Source organism: Cebus imitator, unplaced genomic scaffold, assembly GCF_001604975.1.
Source record: "Cebus imitator isolate Cc_AM_T3 unplaced genomic scaffold, Cebus_imitator-1.0 Scaffold84, whole genome shotgun sequence".
Lineage (NCBI taxonomy): Eukaryota > Metazoa > Chordata > Mammalia > Primates > Cebidae > Cebus > Cebus imitator.
In genome coordinates, this window is record NW_016107399.1 from 6,520,137 (window position 1) to 6,543,369 (window position 23,233).

The following is a 23,233-nucleotide window of genomic DNA, read 5'->3' on the forward strand; positions in this document are numbered from 1 at the left end:
AAAAAAAAAAAAAAAAAAAAAAAAAAAAAAAAAAAAAAAAAAAAAGAAAAGTGTCTGGCTTTAAGGCAGTCATGTACCACTTTACTCTCTTGCTTAGCAGAAACTCAACAGAGAATTTAAAATTAAAACTCCGGCTTATTCATCACACAGATAACCATACAATACTAACAGGCTAAAAATAAATCAAATTTGCTGTAGTATAGTATTCAAATACTATATGTATTTGAATATAGTATTTGAATGTGGTATTCAAATACAACATGCCTGAGAAGAAAACATTACATTTTAAGTTCTTCCATGCAATACAAAATGATAGAGCAGCTGATGAAGCAAAAAGTGAATGTGTATCCAGGATACACTGGATATAACACCCATTTTTATACCTCACCAAGGATACTGAGGCTAAGGGTGGACTGTGTCAGGGATTTTGATGCAATCCCCTACCACCAGGTTAAGAAAAATATTGAAAAACAATGGTGGGAAGTGATATGAACAGTGTGTGGAAAGAAGTCTAATTTGAGAAAGGACATGATTTCCTTAGTCTTGAACTTGATAGGCCTCAAATTCCCAACACTCCATGATTTGTACAACTGGATAGTCTTAATGATGTCATGGAAGATGATGTGGAAGTGGCATTAAATCTTTACAATGAGACCTAAGAGAGCAAGTGTTGCTGCTACTGAGGAGAGTCCAAAGAGTTTTCTAATACATAGAACTCTAACATCTTCAAAGAGGCCAAATATAGTTTTGAAAAAGAGACCCTAAAAATGGGAACACTAAAAATGGGAACCACAGCAGTGAACCATTAAAGAAGATGCCAAAAGCACAGAGCCACATAATTAAGTGACGTCAGGAAAGAAGATAAAGCAGATGCTTTTAAAAAAAACTTCATTATTTCTAGATTCATAGAAAGAAGCAGAAGGGGATTAGCCCAGGATAAGAAAGTTGAGAAGGCTACGTCTTAACAGCATGGTCTCTCTTTCAGGCTGTCACACTTCCTCTCTTAGGGAACACAGTCTTGGAACATTAGAACCATAATGAATATTAGAAATCATCTAATATTATAATACAGCTGGGAAAACTGAGGCACCAGAGGTAGTGATTAATTCAAGGTTGCACAGCTACTAACAGGTCACCCAGAACTAGAGCCCACCTTTCAGACTTCTTGTGTTCTCTGGTTTAGCAATTAGATGACTGGATCTAGCCCTGGTTCTTACAACAATGAGCTATCATACATTAAAAAGACTATCATCTCTCTATGCCCAGTTTTCTCATCTACTCTGTTTCATGTTTAGAATAAAATGAAGATGTGGTATGTAGCATTCATTATAAAAGAGAAATAGTACTATTCAAAAATAAAATATTTTTACCAGATGGTATCTTCTTAGAGTTTAGGTATTAACTTTGTATCTTTACCAGGTTCTAGCACAGACATTACATAAATATCAGTGAAATGAACTGAAATACCTTAATATCTTCCATTTTTACGAATTCAAAATAACCCAATTGTGTACAACAGGGAAACCATCCAGCAGAACTACTTCCAAGAAGGCTATATTGAATTCTCAAAACAATAAATGTACTCTTTGGGGAAAAATAATACCCATCTGCAACATAATCTTAGACCTGGTTATCATATCTAGTAAGAATTCAGTGATACAGAGCAGAGTGGGAAAAAAATTATTACATGTCCAGATGTTGGAACCCAACAAATAATTTATAATTATTATGCAGCTTCTTTTCCTTATTTCTCTATTTCAGTAGAGAAAACTTCTACTGAAACTAATCTTTCCTATATTAGCAAACTAAATAAAATTTAAAATACAGGACCATTCAGACAATTAGGTAATTATTCAATATAATGGACATCTACTTAAAAATACCATTAGTCTATATGAACCAACTCATTCATTAAATACCTCAATTAAGTAATAATTCAGTTTACGCATCTGAACTTTCTAAAAATATAATCTACTCTGTTGATACAAACTGACATTATTTCATTTCCTACCTAGTTTTAAATGGAAGAACATACAAGTTATTCAAATTCATAAAATGTTGGCCTTTTGTTTCTATTTGTCTCTGTATCTTGTTAAATGTCTTTCCAGTAAATCGGGACATCAAATGTTTTATGCTAATGTCTATTCTGTTGCATCTTCTCAGAGAACATTCATGATTCAGCACATAAGAATGACACCTTCCTTCCAATTTTGAAATTGGCTGAATCTCAATATATTAATATTTTGTGAAACTCAACCAACTTTTTGCTAGTACTATCAGGAAAGAAACTGGTCCAAATTAACAAACTTGATTTTACCTCTCAGCTCTAGAGCATAGCAACATTAGTTAATTCCATCATCAGAAGTTTCCAGAACCAAATTCTACCAGATAAAATGGTACTAGAGCAAAGGAGATAAGATACCTGAGAGAAACCAGATTGATTTTCAAATTTGGTTTCCCTCACTGAAGAAATTCCAGAGTGCATTTTAATATATAGCACCTCTACTGCCATGATCGAGACTATCTTGGGGTCTTACATTTTTGTCAACTGACATTTTTCAATTTGCAAAGGTGGAAAAATGCTCCCAGAGACATGATCATCATCCCCATATCTTATGACAGCAGTGCTCTAGGTTGTTCTCACCCAAGAATTTTGATGTGTTAATTACGGTCACGGGTAAACTCTGTTTACTCAAAACAGATAGCAAGATTTTAATGTCTATTAGCAGCTTCCTGAATATTTTAAGTTTAGGGAAATCTTATTCTTATTTTGCTCACAGAATTTCAAGAGGAGAGAAACTGCTTCTGCGGAATCGAAGAAGACATCCCAAATAGCTTGGTCCGAGCGAAGTACAGGGATTTGCTTAGTAATAGTCTCCACATCAGGGTGGTAAGAGGAGACAAGACCAATGTGAGCATCAACATGTGACCTGTGTATTGTTCAAGGGATGTGAACTATTTCTTTATCAAAAGTCAGACAAAATAGGTGAAGTAAATTGATTGGCTCAGTAGTTCAATGAGGATCCTCAGGATCCTGTAAGATAAAAGGTCCAATGTTACTGCTGAAGGCTATATGGAGTCTCATTGCAGACCAGAGGCTTTGGAGTCAGACAGATTTGAGTTTGAATTCTGGCTCCATCACTCACTAATTGAGTGATCTTGGACAAGTCACTCAACTTTCTGAACCTGGAAAGTGGGGTAACACTGACTACCTCAGTGGACTGCTATGGGAATTAAGTGGCATGCGAATGTGAATGCTTAACCCAGGGCCTGGCACACAACAAGAATTGAAAAAATGTCTAATCCAAGGGACTGGAGATGTGACCAAAAGATTTTACAAAAGGTTATATGTACTAAACAGAGAGTAGTGTACTATCATTATAAATGAGAGAGCATGACAAGTCCAGAAACTCCAATCACATCTTCTGTTTTTCTAAGTAAAATTATTGATTATTAGTAACCATGTAAATGAAGTTAGGACTAGCATTAAAAAAAACAGATTTAAATAATAACTGAGGATGCTTTTAAGAACAATATGGGTAAAGGATATCAAACTGTATTATCATCTGACAGTGAAGAAGTTTATCAGCTAAAGAAGACAAAAGTAACACTGCACAACATAAACATTCAAGTAGTTCCACTGATGTAAGTTCAAGTATCAGCTGATAATTTTAAATATATGAATTGGTACTTATAATTGTGATATGCCATTAATAACCTTTCCTGAAGCATTCAGAAATTTGGTAGCAAATGAGATATCAGGACTTGCCATTCATACAGTTGCTGTGCAAATCATCTCAAACAAGTTGTTATTGCCCGGAGTCTTTCTTTCAGCAATAAAGGTGAAAGTACAGTAGTCTTCAGAGTATTTCTAACTAAGAGTTTCAATATACCCCTTAAGAATTCCTTCATGTGTACTTGGCTGGATAAGTAGAGAATGATACAATAGTCTTCATTGTCTTCTGAAGTCAGTTGTTGCCCATCTTATCTGAAAACTATTTGTTCAATAGATAAGAAACTAGGTTATAATTTTCACATATACATAAGCCAAATCCATATTTTTATTCTTGAAAGGGCTAAAAACATATCTTGGGCTCCCAAAATTTAGTTTATTCTAAACATTTGAGAAACTGCTGACAAGCTGCATGTCTAGAGGGAGGCAATAGAACCTAAGAAGGGAATGTATATAATTTGAATAAAACATGTTCAACATTCAATTTTTTTAAATATTTAGAAACAAAAAAAAATGATAAAGGATTTTCCAAAAGCTACAGAAAGAAAAAGGTTCAGTATAATTTTCTTGACTGGTAAAGGAACCCAGAAAACAAACAGAGCAATTATCACTCCCCATCTCTTCACCTATTTGGTTTTCGCTTTTTGCAGACAGGGCATAAAATAATTTCCAGAGAAATATGAGATTTTGCTTTATCAAAAAAGGGCAGAGGTTATAAAAAGGTTGAAAAGGACCTACAGAAACATACCAGCTGGAGAACTATTTAAACATCACCAGGGACAACATATTCTCCCCATGAGGCATGTTGCAGGAAGGAGATGAATTGTGGTCTTTAATCTCCTCTGTGGTAAATGGAGCCCAAAAAAATCAGATTGTAAACATTGGAATACTAGCCTGAGTGGTTCCACCAAAAGACTTCATTGCAATGACTATATTAGACCTTTGTTGTTATCTGTTCTCTTAGGAGCAATAACTTTAGTTTGGATAAACAAGATTCCTGAAAGGGGATTCACTGCTTTACAGAGCCGCTAACCCTACATTCATTTTAAAATAGAAAAATAAATATTGCCCTGAGGATTGTCAGTTTTATGTAAACTTATACATATTACTATTTTTAAAATGACCTTTCACTAATTGAGACTTGTATTGATATGCCCAATTTTACTATAAAAGCAGAGTATTTTTCATATCATATTAAGAGTATGGTTGCCTTGTGTTATAAGTATATGACTTCAGCACCTTCTATTAGATTTTTATTTCTTTGCTTTATTGTGACATCTGCTCGGGGTGTTTTCAATCTCATTTCTTGGATATGTTTCTTCATCCATGTTAGATTTTTAAATTAAAATATTATTTTACACAAAAGAAAAAATCACTTTCTTTGGGCAAAATGACTGGTCCAAGATCATTTGCACAGCTCTGAACAACTATATAATGGCAAGTCTTGATATTTCATCTGCTATGAAATTTCTAAAGGACTCAGGAAAGTCTTTGTTAATGATAGATTATGGTTATAAGTACAAATTCATATTGTCAAAATTATCAGCTGATACTTGAGCTTACATCAATAGAACCACTGCAGTGTTTATATTATTAATATAATGGGAATGTAGAATGATTCAAATAAAACAACTGAATTGCATCAATGTTAGCCTCCGGGTTATTGTTGAGTGTGTTGTGACAAAAATTGTGGGTTTTGCCAAAAATTGTGGGTTTTGCTAATCTTGGGTCCTGGTTGATAAAATAGTTTAAATAAGGATGACCTTAAGGCCAAGTGGGTGGCAAATAAACAGTTCAGAATCTCAAACAGCAGTGGAGTCTGTTTGCAGAGTTTTGTAGGAGAAATGCTTATGCAGCTCAGCCAGTAAACATGTCATATTACCTTGCATAAAAGAGATATAAAGACAGTGTTTACTGCCATTGATAAAGCCTCAATGTATATGTGCCAAAGCTAGGACTGGCTGGCTGAAACTGCAGAGCAGAGCTGCTCTGCAGATAAAGGACTCAACAAGACAGCTAAGCCAATCCAAAGGCAGGCTAAAATAAGACTATAAAATCAGTCATGGAAAACAGAGAGCTTTTGGATCATCTGCAGCATCTGGGACAGTCTTCCCATCATGTCCAGCTGGGCAACTTTAAACTCCTTTTCTGTATGCAGATGTTTTAGCCCAGTGAACAGCTTATGACTGGGCAAACACTGTGTGAGGTGTACTTAACTCTACAGATGATTCACTGGGGCTAGGTCCCTACATCAAACTTAGAAGAGTTCTTTAAAAATCAACTGTGTAACTGTGGGCAATTTAAATAAGTCATTGCATTTGTAAGACTGATCACTACTGTTTTTGTCATTTCAATTGCCTTGCAAACCAGGACAAGTTCCCATATGCTTTTCTAGTAAATGAAGAAAGGAAAAAGACATCAAATATTAGATGTCATTAGAGATTGGATACAGATGAAGGAACAAATTATAATATGGATCTATACCACTAGAACTACTCTTAAATGGAGAAATAATTTGAATGGACTTATATGGTTAGTTTGGTGAAGAAAATGTAATAGGAGTAGAATCTTCCAAGGCTTTAGTCCAGACTTATTGGCTTCAGGAAAGTGAATTCAGAGAATCATTCTTGGATTTAATAACTTCTAGATTTTCTTTTGAACCTAATGAATTATATCTGGCATTTAAGTCTTCACATAATGTAAAAGGGACCCAACACTTTTGAGATGGGAGAAACAAGCATTCTATATATTGGTTTGCTCTCAATGAATAGAGACTAGAATATTTTGAGACTATATTCAGGATTTTGAGGTCAATTTCTATACCTACTGACATAACTAAGACTAACACCCCATTTTCTCATTTTGTATGATGTTTTGATTTCAGGAATGCAAGTTTTGGTTAACATTTAAGTATCTACAATACTCAAAATACTGATATTTATATATATTAGGAATGATCTTTGTCCAAAAGACAATAATCTCATAGAAATGTAAGTTAACTTCAAAAAGAAATTGAGCTTGTCACCCCAGGTACCGTTTCTTACTAACATACACATAGTTGTTTGAGGATGGAGGTAAACGTTGGTTTTAATGTGTATTTCTTTTCTGGAAAAAATAAATAATAGTTTTTATCAGCCTAGAAATTGGTCAAGATCATTATTTTGGTGTTTCAGTTGTAGGCTCTGTTTCTATATAGTACCAGATGTCTATTAGTTCTGAAATAAGGAGGCTGATAGTTTGTTTTAATTACAAACTGTATAGAGAGAATATTTGATAAAATCTGAAGAAATATTCAACTATTATTTTAGCTTGAAAAACTGCTTTTCTTAGAGTAACTGACCATATATTTGTCATTCAGATTGATCTGGCTTATTGCTTGGGGGAAGGAGGGAAAGGAAAAGGGAAAGTCTTTGAACAATTTAAAAGTAAATAAATGTCTTAATATATTTAAAAATATAATTGGCAATGTGAAAGTACTGGTGGTAAAATGTAATTCTTTTTTGCTTTTAAAAATTATTTTAATTGACAGATAATTTTATACATTTATGGGGTACAGTGTGATAGTGATACTTCAACATATGTATACAATGTATAATAACCAAATTGAGGTAATTAGCATATCCATCATCTCAAACATGTATCAATTCTTTGTGGTGGGAACATCCAAAATCTTCTCTCCTACTATTTGAAAATATAGAATAAATTGTTATGTCACCCTATAGTGCTATGAACTATATTATTCCTATCTAGTTTTTGTATGTTAACCAACCTTTCCCTAATATTCCCAACCCCTTACCCTTCTCCAGCTCTAAGTAATGACTCTTCTACCCCATACTTCTATGAGATCAATTTCTTTAGCCTCTACATATAAGTGAGAATGTGAAGTATTTATCTTTCTATGCCTGGCTTATTTCACTTAACATAATGTCCTCCAAGCTCATTCATGTTACTGCAAATGACACCATTTTGTTCATGTTTATGGCTAAATAGGATTCCATTGTATATACCACATTTTCTTTATCCATTTATCTATTGATGGACACATAGGTTGATTTCATATTTTGCCTATTGTGAATAGTGTTGCAATAAATATGGGGGGGCAGATCTTGTTTTAACATTTGGAATTATTTTCCTTTGGATATATACCCAGTAGTGGGATTACTGGATGGGAAGACATATAAATGACCAATATATATAGGAAAAAATGTTCAGCATCACTAATCATCAGGAAAATATAAATCAAAACCACTGGGAAATACCGACTTATGCCAGTTGGAATGGCTATTATCAAAAAGACAAAAATAACAAATTGGTGAGGATGCAGAGAAAGGAGAACTGTTATGCACAGTTGGCAGGAATGTAACTTAGTACAGCCATTATGAAAAAGTAAAAATAAAATTACCATATGATTCAGCAAAATGTAATTCTTAACATAAAGAGTTGAAATAAATTCTAAACTTAGGACTAATATTAACTATAAAATTAATTTTGGAACACATCACACACAAATATGTATATGTATACACACACATACACAGAGTCAGGAGTTACTTAGCAATGGGGATACATTCTGAGAAATATGTCATTAGATGGCTTTGTTGTTTTGTGAACATCACAGGGAGGATTTAAACATAGTAGTATAGCTTACTACACACTTAGGCTATATGATATACCCTATTGCTTTTAGGCTATAAAAGTATACAATATGTGACTGTATTGAATACTGTAGGCAACTGTAACACAATGGTAATTATTTGTATATCTAAGTATGTCTAAACATAGGATTGTAAAAAATCTGGTATTATAATCTCATGAGCACACTATCATATATGTAGTCTGTACTTGACTGAAACGTCGTTATGTGGTGCATGACTATATATACACGTATGTATCATGGATACCAAAGCACCTAAAATTCAAAGCCACAAAGTAACCTTATCATTTTACTAACAGTTTTTGAACAGGAGAATAGGCAATCTTAGTAACATAAGTTTAAAAATATTGTGAACAATCTGAAGTAGTCAGAGTCACTATAAAATAAAATGCATCAGAGCAATAAAGAAACTTTAATGACAAAAAGGTTGCCTACTGATAGTCAAGCAACCCAGAATCCACTATTTGAAATATAAAGTATAATATCTGGGCCTCCTGGTACTGAAAAGTAGAGACTCTCTGGCTGAATTTCATATCCCTGAAGCTCATGACACAGTAGGCACTTATTAAGTATTTGTTGGCCAGGCGCGGTGGCTCACACCTATAATCCCAGCACTTTGGGAGGCCGAGGCGGGTGGATCACGAGGTCAAGAGATCGAGACCATCCTGGTCAACATGGTGAAACCCCGTCTCTACTAAAAACACAAAAATTAGCTGGACATGGTGGCGCACGCCTGTAGTCCCAGCTACTCGGGAGGCTGAGGCAGGAGAATTGCTTGAACCCAGGAGGCGGAGGTTGCGGTGAGCCGAGATGGCGCCATTGCACTCCAGCCTGGGTAACAAGAGCGAAACTCCATCTCAAAAAAATAAAAAAATAAATAAAATAAGTATTTGTTGAATGAATTATATGAGTCTGAACATTCCACAAGCTAGGCATATTTGGGCCAGTTGGTACTGACTCCACTGCTATCACAATCTTACATCAGTTTCAAGTGTTAATGTCTGTTGTCTTAGATGAGTCTACAGAGAAGAGAGCTCTTGGTGGCATTAAAAATGTGGAATTAGTCTTTCAGAGCCCAGTCAGAAGGTAAGCAATGAACTGGGAGGAAAGGGAAGAGATAAGGAAATATATTACAAATGAAATATATACATCATATTTATGAGAACACATAGGCTAGTTTATAGCCACAACCATTATCCAAGTAAAGGGGGTACTACTTTATTCATCATTATAAAGAACTCTAGTGGTTCCCATCATACATCAGCATTGATATGATTTGATAAATGTCTAAGGATGGATTTTTCTTACACACACATGGATACTGGGTAAGGTAAAGCATACATAAATCAGAATCCAATACAAAATCCTACTCATAAATGAAAAATTTCCAACAGTCTGAAAAGCACTTTTGTGTTTGAACTATACCTATTCAAAATATGCCATCTTGTTTTTATATGAATGGGACTGGCAATAGGAGAAATAATGACAAATTTGTCTCCAATGGAAACAGAATCCTCCATCCTCCCCAGTCTGTCTTCTGTTCCCTTGGCTTCTAAGAGGCTCCAAGAGAAGCTGCAGCATTAGGATGCCACTGGTGGTGGTGACTGCTCTTGGCGACATCTTCACCCTGAAATGCCTGTCTGTCTAGTGGTAGAAATAAGGGTCTCTGCAGCCCAACCAGCCACTTCTATGCTGCCACTCAGTCTCCAGTGTTCATTACCGAGGCCAGATGAGGGCAAAGCCTTCCATTCCTCTCCTCATTCCCCTCCCCCAGCTGAGCATGGAATAGACATTAAGTAAGGCCTCCTTCTCAGAGAGCATTTCCCCCACTTGAGCATTCTCTCACAAGCCCCCTTTGTTCCCTGCCCTCCGCCCCATCTACATGCTGCAGCAGCAGTCGCCCAGATGTTCTCTATCAAAGCCTGAGCCATGCCAGCAAACTTTGGCACGCATGAAAGTGCACTGAGTACTGGCCCTCCAGAAATACCTTTTCCCCCCTGATTTCTGCAAATATTTTTAAATGTTAATGGGTTCCACTCACCCACAACCTAGGGGGAGGTTGCAGAACAGGACTCTGTGTGTCCAGCAAATTAGCAGCCTGAGGACACTGCTTGGCGCCTATGTTCTGTCCCACCCTCGGGGCATTGGCTAGGGTTCTCCAACCTTGAACTGTAGAGGCCAGTTTGCCAGCACATAGCTTTCTAGTGACAGAGGTTAGATAGATCGTTGACAGGAAAGTTGCTTTAAGCTACAAAAAAAAAAAAAAAAAAAAAAAAAAAAAAAAAAAAAAAAAACATCAAAAAAAAAAAAACAAAAAACAAAAAAAAAAGAAAAAAAATAAAAAAAAAAAAAAACAAATAACAAAAAACAAAAAAACCAGACCTAAGCTGGCTCTAAAGTTTCTGAGAGTAAGAGAGATTTTAGTACCACTGAAATAAGATTTTGAAATGTTTATTTTCTCTTCTTAACTCATCCTCTCTCATACTCCTCTTCTTTTTTCTTCTGTTTAAAAATATACACTTTTCCTGGTTCAATACATAGGCACAAATTAATTTGACCTATGCTTTGGTATTTTGTATATCATGTCCCTTTTAAAGCCCGTATATAACAGAAAATGGTTCATTAACAAAAGCCTTGGTACAAATTTCAATAAAATGTAAATTAGAATATTTTAGATGGAAGTAGGAAAGTGGTATGTATTTGGAGAGAAAAGGAGAAGGGTAGATGACATGCTTTTCCAGGAGAGACTTAATTGTCTTACTTGCAATATGACAGTTGTTTTAGGGCCTGGCTAGAAGCCAGGTAAAAGATAATGTAAGGCCACCTGCTATGGGCTGAATGTGTCCATGCCCACCCCACATACCCCCGCCAAAACTCATATGTTGTAACCCTAGTGCTCAGTGTGATAGGATTTGGAGAGGGGGGCCTTTGGGAGTAATAGGTCATGAGATTAGTGCTCTTATAAGAAGAGACAGAAGACAGGAGATTCTCTCTCTTTCTCTCTGCCATGTGAGTACACTAGAAGACAGCCATCTGTAAACCAGGAAGAGGGCCCTTGTTAAGATGCCAACCACACAAGCACCCTGATCTTAGTCTTTCAACCTTCAGAACTATGAGAATAAAAGCTTGTTATTCAAGCCACCCAAGCTATAGTATTTTGTTTCAGTAGCCTGAAGAGACTAAGATACTACCCTTAAAGAATTCTTTGTATTTAATTCTGTTTTCACTCTGAAAACAAATTGTTTAGGGTATATTGATCTCTCAGGCCTCGGAGGGTTTCTCCATAGCTAAAGCTCCATCTTTTGCTTACAAAGTTATAATGCTTGAAGTAGGTAGGCCATGTGTCTTGCCCCTGCCCATGCTTTGAACTTTGTTCAAAGAAGGGTGGTCATTACTTTTTTGTGAAGTAAAAATGAACCCTCAAAACTCAATAACAAGAAGACATACTAAACAGCATAAAAATGGGAAAAAATATTTGAATAGACAAGTCACCAAAGAAATGATACAGATGGCAAATAAGGACATGAAAAGATGTTCAACATCAGATGCCATTAGGGGAGTGCAAATTAAAATCACAATGAGATACCACTATATACATATTAAATGCCTCAATTTCTTTTTAATGATAATACCAAGTGCTGGCAAAGATGTGGAGCAACTGGAACTCTCATATATTACTGGTGGGAATTCAAAACTACAGGAACAGTAATCAAATTAGTGGTTCCTAGGGGCTGGGATTGGGGAAAAATGTTAATAGTTGTTTATATTCTGTGTGCTGGCAATACAGGTTCATGTTTTGTTTCCTGTATTTCTGTTTATTTTTAAAAATTTCCTCCAAATAAAATTTTTTTAATGAAGAAATATATACACTGTGCTAGATAATCTCCATTTGCCCTTCCAGATAAATTCACTATCTTTCTTTTTTTCTGTTTTGTGCCCTGCAAGGCTCTTCCTGTTGGGTTAGGCTAGTGGGAGGCACTAGCAGGAGTGAGTGGCTGGGAAGAGAAAAAGGATGGGGTATTTATTCCTCCGGCTCCCTCCCTCAGGCAACAGGATGACAGTGGCTGACTTTCTCTACAGAGGGCCACAGCTCCTGTCAAGGAATCTTCTACAACTACAACTTTAGCAGACAACAGCCATCAAGTTCTTGGATTCTGGTTACCACTTCCTTTCCTCATTCCTGTGGCTTTGGTGATCATGGCTCCTAGCAGTTGCTATCATTCCTTGTTAATTTCCTTTAACATAGCTCATGCCTTTGTAAATGGTCCCTTCATTAAATTTTTCTCAATTATCTAATTTGAGTGTGTTTCTTTTTATGTTACATGCTAATACCTTGCTAACTCTAGGTGCTCCATAATTTGAATCAAAAAGATCTTTCTTTTGGAATCTTTAACAAAAGCTCATCAAATTAAAAAGTTGAAATTAATTCCCTGACTAAAAGGATATGCCATGAACTGTAGCACATAATTATCTATCTATCCATCCATTTTAGCGTTAGGTAGCCAGACAAAGCTGTTGCTACTTACATACCTGGACTGCAGTATTTGACCATTCTGTTTGGCCACAGAATTATAATAATCGATCAGTGCTATATATATATTTTTAATGGCAAAACATGCATTGTACTCTAAATATGTTGAGTATATTGTTCACTAAATTTCACAATATAACCTTTATTATCACTTACAAAATAAACTTTTCCTATGCTTAAGTACTTTAAAAAAACAAAACAAAACAAAACAAAAAACATGACACTTCATATCATTCCTCCCCTCTGTTTTGGTTCTGAAAAGATTCAGAGCAAAAATTATGATCCAGCTCTAGAAAGTATGTAAGACCTGGAAAGACAGTGTTTGTGTACTACCCGCCTTCTCTGCTATGTATACTTTTTCCTAGTCTTATTTTCCCTTAAATTATGTTTCTTTGTTTTCATATATATAATATAGTTGCACACATATACATATATATTTACGTGTGTGTATGTGTACATATATATATCTGCATGTGTATTTTTAAGGAACCTTAAATTCTTTCTGGCCTAGGCAGCAATATAAAGAGTACAAATTTATAGTTTCTTGACAGATGATTTCTATTAACTAAAAGCAAGAATACAGTTTAGCTACATTACTATTTAATCTCCATTTTATTAATGTAATCTAAAGATTATCTGACCCAGAACTGTTCTAACTTTAAAATTTGTGCACTTTACAAACTGTCCGCCCCTCTGAATATAAGTAACAGGTTCACTATGTCTCTTGTCCACATATGCTGAAAGAATCTTACATAATTTCAATTACTGTAAAGAATATTAAAATATCTGAAATGATTGGCTAACTGTAGTAATGACTAGCTTTCTTCAAAAAATATATTTGAGGCATAAGAATGTATTGACTAACAACACAAACCCTTTAGTCAGACTGTCTGGGTTAACCCAATTACTAGATGTGGTAATTTGGACAAGTTACTCAAATTCTTTGTCCCTCAGTTTTCTCATCTGAAAAATGGAAAAGATAGTAAGAAAGTTGTGCAGATTCGATGAGATAACACATAAGAACAGAAATTGTCAAAATAAATATTAGCTACAATTATAGTAATAAAATACTTTTCCTGGAAAACATCTTTCCTAGAACTATCATAAAAACGATGACAATTTTCAAGGATCCAACTCAAAGCTCATTCAGAGCAAAGTAATGGTAAAAATTCTTTATGAATAACAAGCAACATAAATAAAAAGTCACCACTTAAATTTTTTCTATTTATGTTCATTTTGTCAAGCCACTAATTCTACAGCTACTTAAGTTTATGACTAGGCATTTGTTCAAAATGCTCCATTAGATAAGGTGACTAAATCCTGTCAAAACTTTACCAGGAGGTCTATGCCCAGAGTAATGGTATAAGTCCATCTTACCTAGTTAAACCATTTTTTTCCCTGTTAAACTTGGGCCTTTATAACTGATTGCTTCCATGTTGCGTGTTTAACAAATATAAAGTCATTCCTCTTCCGTAGTCTCCTGGAGCTGGTTGATGCCATTGGCATCAGCTGGTAAGGGGTGATTGTATATATCTTTTCTTAACTCCGTTATTCATATTTACACTATGGAAATCAACAATCAGGTTTTTTGTTTTCTTTCTGGAGAGCCCTTTATTAAACATTATCAGCATGTCACTGCCTCTAGTCTAAAACAACCAGCCTTCACAAAGTCTCAGAGTTAGAATACACACAATAACTTTTATAATTGTAGCATGCATCAAGAGCAAGTATTAGAGGCTATCCTGATTTGCGTTTATCAAAGAAAGGTGGTATTTTAAAAAACAACAAGAGGGGGGTGGATCACGAGGTCAAGAGATGGAGACCATCCTGGTGAACATGGTGAAACCCCGTCTCTACTAAAAATACTAAAAATTAGCTGGGCGTGGTGTCGTGTGCCTGTAATCCCAGCTACTCAGGAGGTTGAGGCAGGAGAATTACCTGAACCCAGGAGGCGGAGGTTGTAGTGAGCTGAGATCGTGCCATTGCACTCCAGCCTGGGTAACAAGAGCGATACTCCGTCTCAAAAAAAAAACAATGGAGTTTCTATCTGGAATATTCATATTTGTGAATCTAGCTTTTTGTTCTAGTTTAAAATGTGAGCATAAATCTTTTCAGTCGTAATAGTAACTACTGTCACGATGCTGTTTGATGATTCCTTTTATCAAATTAACTTGAAAATATTGATACATGATGTAAGTACCCTTAGAAATTCAGTCTAATTTATTCAAGTTTAACTACAGAACATTTTATTTTGTTCTGGAAATTCTATAAAGGCATTCTGCCAAAAGCATTAAATATTTGATTTTATTTGTTAAGATTTGTAGGAACTCCTTTAAATTTATTATAAAAAATAACAGCTACAGCAACACATTTTCCCCTTTCATTAAGGTAGTGAAAAAAAGAGCTTTAAGAGCTTTTCCATAAAAATGCTCTAAAATATTCCATTAAAATTAAAAGGCAACTGCCATATCACACGTGGTCAGATTTAACTATTCAAAGTTATTTTAGGTATATCAGCCCCCAAAGACCAAACTACCTGAGAGTCCAGCTGTGTTCAAAGTAGATATGGATCTACAGAATTCAACCTCTACAGTGGGATAGGACTGGTACAAAGAGTTGTTAGACCAGAGAAGAAAAGAAGAATTCTGAGTTAATATTAGTATTCTACTCCCTGAAAAGCCTCACTTGATTGTAAGATTATTGTTAAGGAAACAATCATCCCATGATGATCAGGGAGAAATCTATGATAGAGCAAGTAGCTTAGAACAAAAGCCCAATTCCAATAGTAATAGCCATGTGATCCCATGCCAGTAATGGTAAATTGAGAATCTTAGTATCAAGTAATTTTCTAATTGTGAGAAACAATTGCATTTCAATTGAGATCTTAAACTCTCATCATTACAAAAAGTATCTTTAAAATGCTACAACCATATGCATGTTTGTTGTTAACTATTATACTCCTTCTGGTATGGTTCTCCTTGCTTGGTTTTGTTTTACAACAATATTCATGCATTTTAAATATGGTTCAAACATTAGTGGCCACAAGGATATGTAACTCTATGCATAAGTAACTTATTAACGTATTTCTTAGGGTGGTCTGTTATACATATATTTAATTAGCTTTGGAATCAGATCTTTAAACATTTGTTTTAATGTCCCAAATATCAACAAATAAAAGTACCCTACATTTTTCAAGAATTTATTATCGATTTTGTGCTTAAATCTATTATCTTTTACCAGTATCCTTGTTAGGATCACCCAGAACCCCAACAAACTGACATATGGTACTTTTCACCTGAGTACCAGATGCTGATGTCTTTGGAATCTTGTTTTTTGATATAAAAGAGAGTTATTTAAAAAAAGGTAAACTAATAACCAGATTTTTTAAAAAAATATGGACATAATAAGACAGTAACAAAATTAAAAAAAAAAAAAAAGAAGACTTGCCAATAATTAACATTTTACTTTTTGAACCAGTGTTAGACACAGGATGTGAGAGCAGGAATATTTTTGTTTTATTTGCTTTGTTTGTTTACAGTCAAGTAAGAAGTACAGGGCTTGCAACAATACATACCTGGGATATAATTCTGACTCCTCCATTTACTTATTTGCTTGACCCTGAGAAAGTCACTCAGCTTCAAGTAACATCTGTTTCATCAGACTTCTTTTCAGGCCCATCAAATACTGAGAAAACAAAAATAATAGACATAACTTTCATGACCTTATTTACACAAAAACAGTGCCAATACTTAAAAAAAGACAATAGTAACTAACATTGGATTAGGCCATTGCCTTTCCATGGAATATCCCTGTTTAAGAACTTCTCAACCTTTGCTTTAGAATGATTTCTTACTGTTATATCCGGCTATAATGTTAATCCTAAAAGTGAAGGATTTCTTCAAATTCACACACATCATCACTACTTGCTTACAGGCTAGTGGCCACTGGCTTTTCTTCTACCTAAATGAAGGAAGGAGCCATTTCTAGTCTACTTGCCTACTCATTTACTGTGAGCTCAACTCTGTTACTTGGAAAGCTGCCATACATTTATGAGAGCATAAGGCATATTAGATGATTGTCATCCTTCTCTTGTTCCTTCCAACCCCACCAAATGCCCTAGCAAGGTTGCCGCACCTGGACACTGCATTCCCCGCAGAGACCCTTGTTACCAGAATTGTGGAAAACTTGGACTGAGTTCAGAGAAGAGCTACTAAAATGGTTAAATGACTGAGGGGGCCAATTTATAAGGAACTCAGAAATGTTTGGTTAAGTGGTAATTACCCTAAAAAAGGTGTGGTGACGGGCATTAAGTTTAAATTCTAAGCCATACTTGGCAAGAGGCCTCCTTTCAGGCAGCCTCCACATTCAGAAATACTCTAAAGAAGGAGTAGAATCTTACTTTTGCTTGAGCCTCCAACTCCTTCATAGGCTGCTTGGGTGGTATTCACACTCAAGTGTAGTAACCTCTATAAACAAGCACAGAAAGCAACACCACTAACGCAGAAAGCTCATTTAAAACGACTGCAGAATGCTTAAAGGAAAGTTTTCTCAGCAATTAGGAAGAACAAGCCTTGGCTGTGAAAAGCCAGTCCCTACATCCCAGTTAAGCACCTATCACACCCCACACAGCCAGTATCTGCTTGATGGGTGGTGTCATTTAATAAGAACTGCGAGCTGAGTCCAAAGTATACAGGTCTGTCTAAAATACACTGCTGGGACTATTGATTCCATTTACCTGACAAGGGTTTCTACTTGACCAAAGAGGAAAACCTAAGAACAGCTATAATAGTTAAGAAAGTGGAATGAGAAAATTTCTTATAACAGCATTTTCCAAAATGTCTTCCAGGTGATGTCAGTATGCATTATACAAATTAAAAAAGAAAAGAACCTAAAAACTGGAATAAATGAAGTTAAACCTTGTACATTTACGATGTATTTGTTTTTGTTAACAGTAAAACCCCTCAGAGCCGTTAATATGCCAAAGCCTACTGTGTCTCGCTAAGAAGAGTAGAGTGTATACTATTTCCTAAATCTAGATTAAGCATGGAGTACTTTATTCTGTAAGCACAGGACCTTTGTATTCACAGCCTCTTCCATAATACCTTTTACAATGCTGATATTCAGTAAATGAGCAATGAAAATGAATGAGTCAGTCTAGGCTAGAATCCAGGTCTTAAATCCCAATCTACTCCTCTTTCCACCACATTCATATTCTAGTTACTCTTTACTTACAGTGAATCTTTCCACTCTATATAAATGGAATTAAATTTGTTAACCAGAAGCAGACTGATCTGAAGCTACTAAAGCTCAAGCTTGCGGGCTTCTCATTGGGCTTTCAAGTCCCAAGAACTAAGGGTGTATTTACAGTGCTGCATTTACCTTTTACTTAAGGAGGCATCACAAAACTATAGCCTTCATGTTCTGCACAACCAGCTGCTACCATATAAAATGAAAATAAGTTTTTACCCAATGTATAAGTTGTCATTGAGATGACTGAACTGAAATTATTTATGATACTATGGATGAAAATACACTTTCAATTACTCTGGGCTCATCTTTAAGAGATTTCATCTGTGTAGCTGAAATGTAGATTCAAATAAGAAATAATTCTGAGTCCATTGTTTCTATACTCTTCATAATTATGATAACTTCAACCATCTCACTTCTTTTTTTTTTGGAAAAGGAATCTCACTCAGTCGCCTAGGCTGGAGTGCAGTGGCATGATCTCGGCTCACTACAACCTCCACCTCCCAGGTTCAAGCAATTCTCCTGCCTCAGCTTCCCAAGTAGCTGGTACTACAGGCATGCACTACCATGCCTGTCTAATTTTTGTATTTTTAGTAGACACAGGGTTTTGCCGTGTTGCAGGCTGATCTCAAACTCCTGACCTCAGGTGATCATCTGCCTTGGCCTCCCAAAGTGCTGGGATTATAGGCATGAGCCACCGTGCCTGATCCATCTCACTTCTTATATGTCTCTTAAGGTGTTTATCACTTCTACTATTCCGTTGTTTTTTTAAATAAGCACTTTGCCCAAAATAATCTTTCTTCCAATCTCCCTACCCTTCAGTATATTAAGACTATAAATACCCACTATGAAAACATCACATTGTAAATATTTCTATAGTTGGAATTCTTTCTGAAGACCACCAGAAGCTTCCGAATCATTTTTTTTTCTATGTAGTAGGGACTGACATTTTTAAACCTGAATCTATAGTGGCGCAATCTGGGGTTTTACTTCAATTCTTTAAGAATTTCACGTATATTGACCTTGTCTTTTGAAATATCCTGTTGGCTGCCCACGATAAAGTAATTTCCAGCCTAATCTTCATCTTATCTGCTATCCAGTTGACATTAAGGCTTCAAAATCATATCTCATTATTTAATACAAATGAAAAACATTTTATTCCAGAACATTAACTCAATAACATTAACAGACTGACCTTTGTAATTCATTTTTATCATGATTGATAAACCAGTTTAAGCTTTCACTATACATACCCAAAGCTTTGCAGATTCCTTCTAGACTATTCATAATTTAACAAGATATTCTAACAACCAAAAGGTTGTGTCTTAGAGCAAATCAGGGTTTTACTTCCTCATTTTTCACATCAAAAATTACAAAATTACAAAACTGAGCACAAAGGCTGTAAGTTTTACCTGCCTCTCTTTCCTTCCCCAAGTCAGTGACTATGAAAATATGCTGAGCCTAAAATAGCAGTTGTGTACTGCCAGGTTAGCCTTAGTCATTTCCAAGCCAAAGGGGAATTGACAGATACCCCCTTTACAAGTCTAGTGTTTGTAAATATCAAATGCAGTGACTTCATTCAGTCAATTATTTCTGGAGAAAGCTGGCAGAATAATGTGGTAATTAAACTGAGGACTGATGGAAACTATTAAACAGGAGAGCTATTTTGCCTGGCAGTTCTAGTTAATGCTTTTTATGTGTTTTCATTTTTTAAAAATGCTCAAAATACTAGTGCACTTAAGAATTGCCTCTTCATTGTAACACCTATTTAAAATTTCCAGTGAAGACAGTATAAGTAAAAGAAAGGATAAACTCAATTTTCTAGTATCTTCTTAGCGTCGGTATGATTTCCTTATTTTAAGTATGACAAATTCTGAAATCAAAACTCAACTGTATTCAAATATAAGTAGAACATACCCATATCCCAAAGCCAGGCACAATATAGTCAAGACTCAATTGCCTGGGTGCTGGGTATTCACGTCATACTGAATATGCTAACTACAGCGTATGTTTGCCCAGTCTAGTCTAGTCTTCCTTAGGCTCCTCCAGCTGGCCACCAGCTTGATTCATTCATCCATCCATTCACTCATTCATTCAACAATATTAAGCCACCATCTCAGGCACTGTTTCTAGTTACCTGTAATGCAGCAGTAAACAAAAGTACTTTCCCACATATCTCTCCTGGCTGCCTAATAGTTAGGCACTCAAGGACAAACAAAAGTTCTAACAAGAACAAATTGGAATCTAAAAGCTAATGGAAAGACCTCTGAATGCTTCCAGAAGGAAAAAGGCAAGGTATTAAATTACTTATAGCTCTTCATTTTTAAGTGATTTACTTATAAATAATCACCATATTTCCCAGTTTTTGATGAATGGATACAAAGGTTTAAATAAGGGAAACTTGTAGGCCATTGGTAACAGTCTGAGCAATGGATTAAGAGAAGTTGGCAAAAATTTAGAACAACTTAGGAAAACAAGCCAGAAAATTTCAAGGTAGAGTAAAACTGAAAGAGTTAATAATTAAAAACAGCTTCTGCTATACTTCATAAATATTTCTCATTTTTGATTGTTAGAATAGATGATATTTCTATCATACCTTTAATACTACATGACAGATAAATAACCATACCAAATAAATAAGCATATTCTTTTGAAAATGTAAATATTATGGGTATGTGGAGTTAAGGACCATTGGACATTCACATTCTGTTCGTGTTAGCTACAAAAAATTTAATGAAATGTTTGTCACAGTTCTCAGCAAACTTCAAAGTAATAAGAAAGTAGACAGTAGTAATTAAAATTGTAGATTCTGAAGTTATACTGCTCAAGTATTCAAGAGCTAGTATTTGAATTCTAGCTCTACTACTACCAAGCTATGAAAGCTTAGAAAACACACTTAATCTCTTGGTGCCTCCGTTTCCTCACCTATGAAATGGAGTAATAGTTGAAATCTATGCTGGGACTTGCCCTTTTGACCAAAACTAAGTAAGTAACAGGGACTGCATGTATGCTGCCTTCTAAAACAACCCAAAATAAACAAATAGAATGACAATAGTTCTCAAGACACTACTGGATATCAGGCAACCAAGGACAATGATCTCTAAGAGATGAGAAAAAAAAAAATGAGGCAAGACCTGTGATTACCCCAGTTGACTACCTTGAGAGTCCTCAGGCCACAGTATGTGGCGAGGAAGGGATCGGATAAATCCTAGAGAACTCCTACATGAGGAGGCGACGCTCAGACTGCAAGAAGAACAAGGAAACCAGAATTTGTATGATGAGGTATCAGAAAGGAGTGAGCAGCATAGAATAATAATCATGGAGACTAGCAGAAGGTGATCAGCACATGCAAGTGAGAAAACTACACGAGCCAGCTTCTATAGTTTGAATGTCTGTCCCCTCCAAAATGCATGTTAAAATTTAATTGCCAATGTAACGGTATTGGAAGGTAGAGCCTTTAAGAGGTGATTAGGTCACAAAGGCTCCATCTGCATGGGTGGGTTTAATCCCTTTATAAAAGCCATCCAGGAGTGGGTTCTCCCTTGCTTGGCCCTTCCACTCTTCTGCTATGTGAGGAACAGTGTTCCTCCACTTCAAAAGATGTCACCTTCAAGAGCCACCTTGGAAGTGAACACCAGGCCATTACCAACACCAAACCTGTTGGCACCTTGACCTTGTACTTCCCAGCCTCCAGAACTGTGAAATAAATTTCTATTATTTATAAATTACCCAGTCTATAGAATTCTGATATACCAGCACAGAATCAGATAAAACGCCAGGGAAAGAACTATGCGAAAACACCAGATCAGGCATAGTGCCTGTTTCCACCAATCAGACTGGAAATCTTCCCTATTTCCAGAGCATTTGGTCCAGTATTTAGAAGATTCTTGCCTTAGTAGCAGGAAATAATTAGTCCTTAACTAACTATTGAATAATTAGTCTTTGACTAACCATTGCTCTCATTGTCACAAATTATAAAATCAAGACTGAAAAAGACAAGACTATTTTTTTTCCTTTAGTTAAAATTTATTTATTATACTTTAAGTTCTGGGGTACATGTGTAGATTATGCAGGTTTGTTACATAGGTATACACATGCCATGATGGTGGTTTGCTGCATCCAATGCCCCGTCATCTACATTGGGAATTTCTCCTAATGCTATCCCTCCCCAAACGCCTCACCCCTGCTATTCCTCCCCTAGCCCCTCACCCCCCAGGCCCTGGTGTGTGATGTTCCCCTCCCTACGCCCATGTGTTCTCATTGTTCAACACCCACTTATGAGGGAACACGCAGTATTTGGTTTTCTGTTCTTGTGACAATTTGCTGAGAATAATGGTTTCCAGATTCATCCATATCCCTGCAAAGGACCTGAACTCATCCTTTTTTATGGCTGCATAGTATTCCATGGTATATATGTGTCACATTTGCTTTATCCAGTCTATCACTGATGGACATTTGGGTTGGTTCTAAGTCTTTGCTATTGTGAACAGTGCTGCATGAAACATACGTGTGCATGTGTCTTCATAACAGAATCATTTATAACCCTTTGGGTATATACTCAGTAATGGGATTGCTGGGTCAAATGGTATTTCTATTTCTAGATCCTTAAGGAATCACCACATTGTCTTCCACAATAGTTGAATTAATTCACACTTCCACCAACAGTGTAAAAGCATTCCTATTTCTCCACATCCTCTCCAGCATCTGTTGTCTCCAGATTTTTTAATGATCACCATTCTAACTGGCATGAGGTGGTATCTCAATGTGGTTTTGATTTGCATTCTCTAATGACCAATGATGATGAGCATTTTTTCATATGTTTGTTGGCCTCATATATGTCTTCTTTTGAAAAGTGTATGTTCATATACTTTGCCTGCTTTTTCATAGGGTTGTTTTTTTCTTATAAAATTGTTTAAGTTCTCTGTAGATTCTGGATATTAGCCCTTTGTCAGATGGGTAGATTGCACAAATTTTGTCCCATTCTGTTGATTGCCAGTTCACTCTATTGATAGTTTCTTTTGCTGTGCAGAAGCTCTTAAGTTTAATTAGATCCCATTTGTCTATTTTG

General features: G+C 35.7%; 1 long non-coding RNA gene across 3 annotated transcripts in view; it reads right to left on the reverse strand.

The window, feature by feature from the left end:
* Nucleotides 1–23,233, reverse strand: part of LOC108308355 — a 73,430-nt gene that overhangs the window by 38,605 nt on the left and 11,592 nt on the right. For 2 of the 3 annotated variants that reach the window (XR_005201182.1, XR_005201183.1), the window contains exons 3-4: nucleotides 16,493–16,602; nucleotides 10,429–10,635 (exon numbers count right to left, since the gene is read on the reverse strand). This is a non-coding gene — a long non-coding RNA (uncharacterized LOC108308355). The remainder of the gene's footprint in view (nucleotides 1–10,428; nucleotides 10,636–16,492; nucleotides 16,603–23,233) is intronic. The other variant, XR_001826889.2, reaches the window with a different exon arrangement.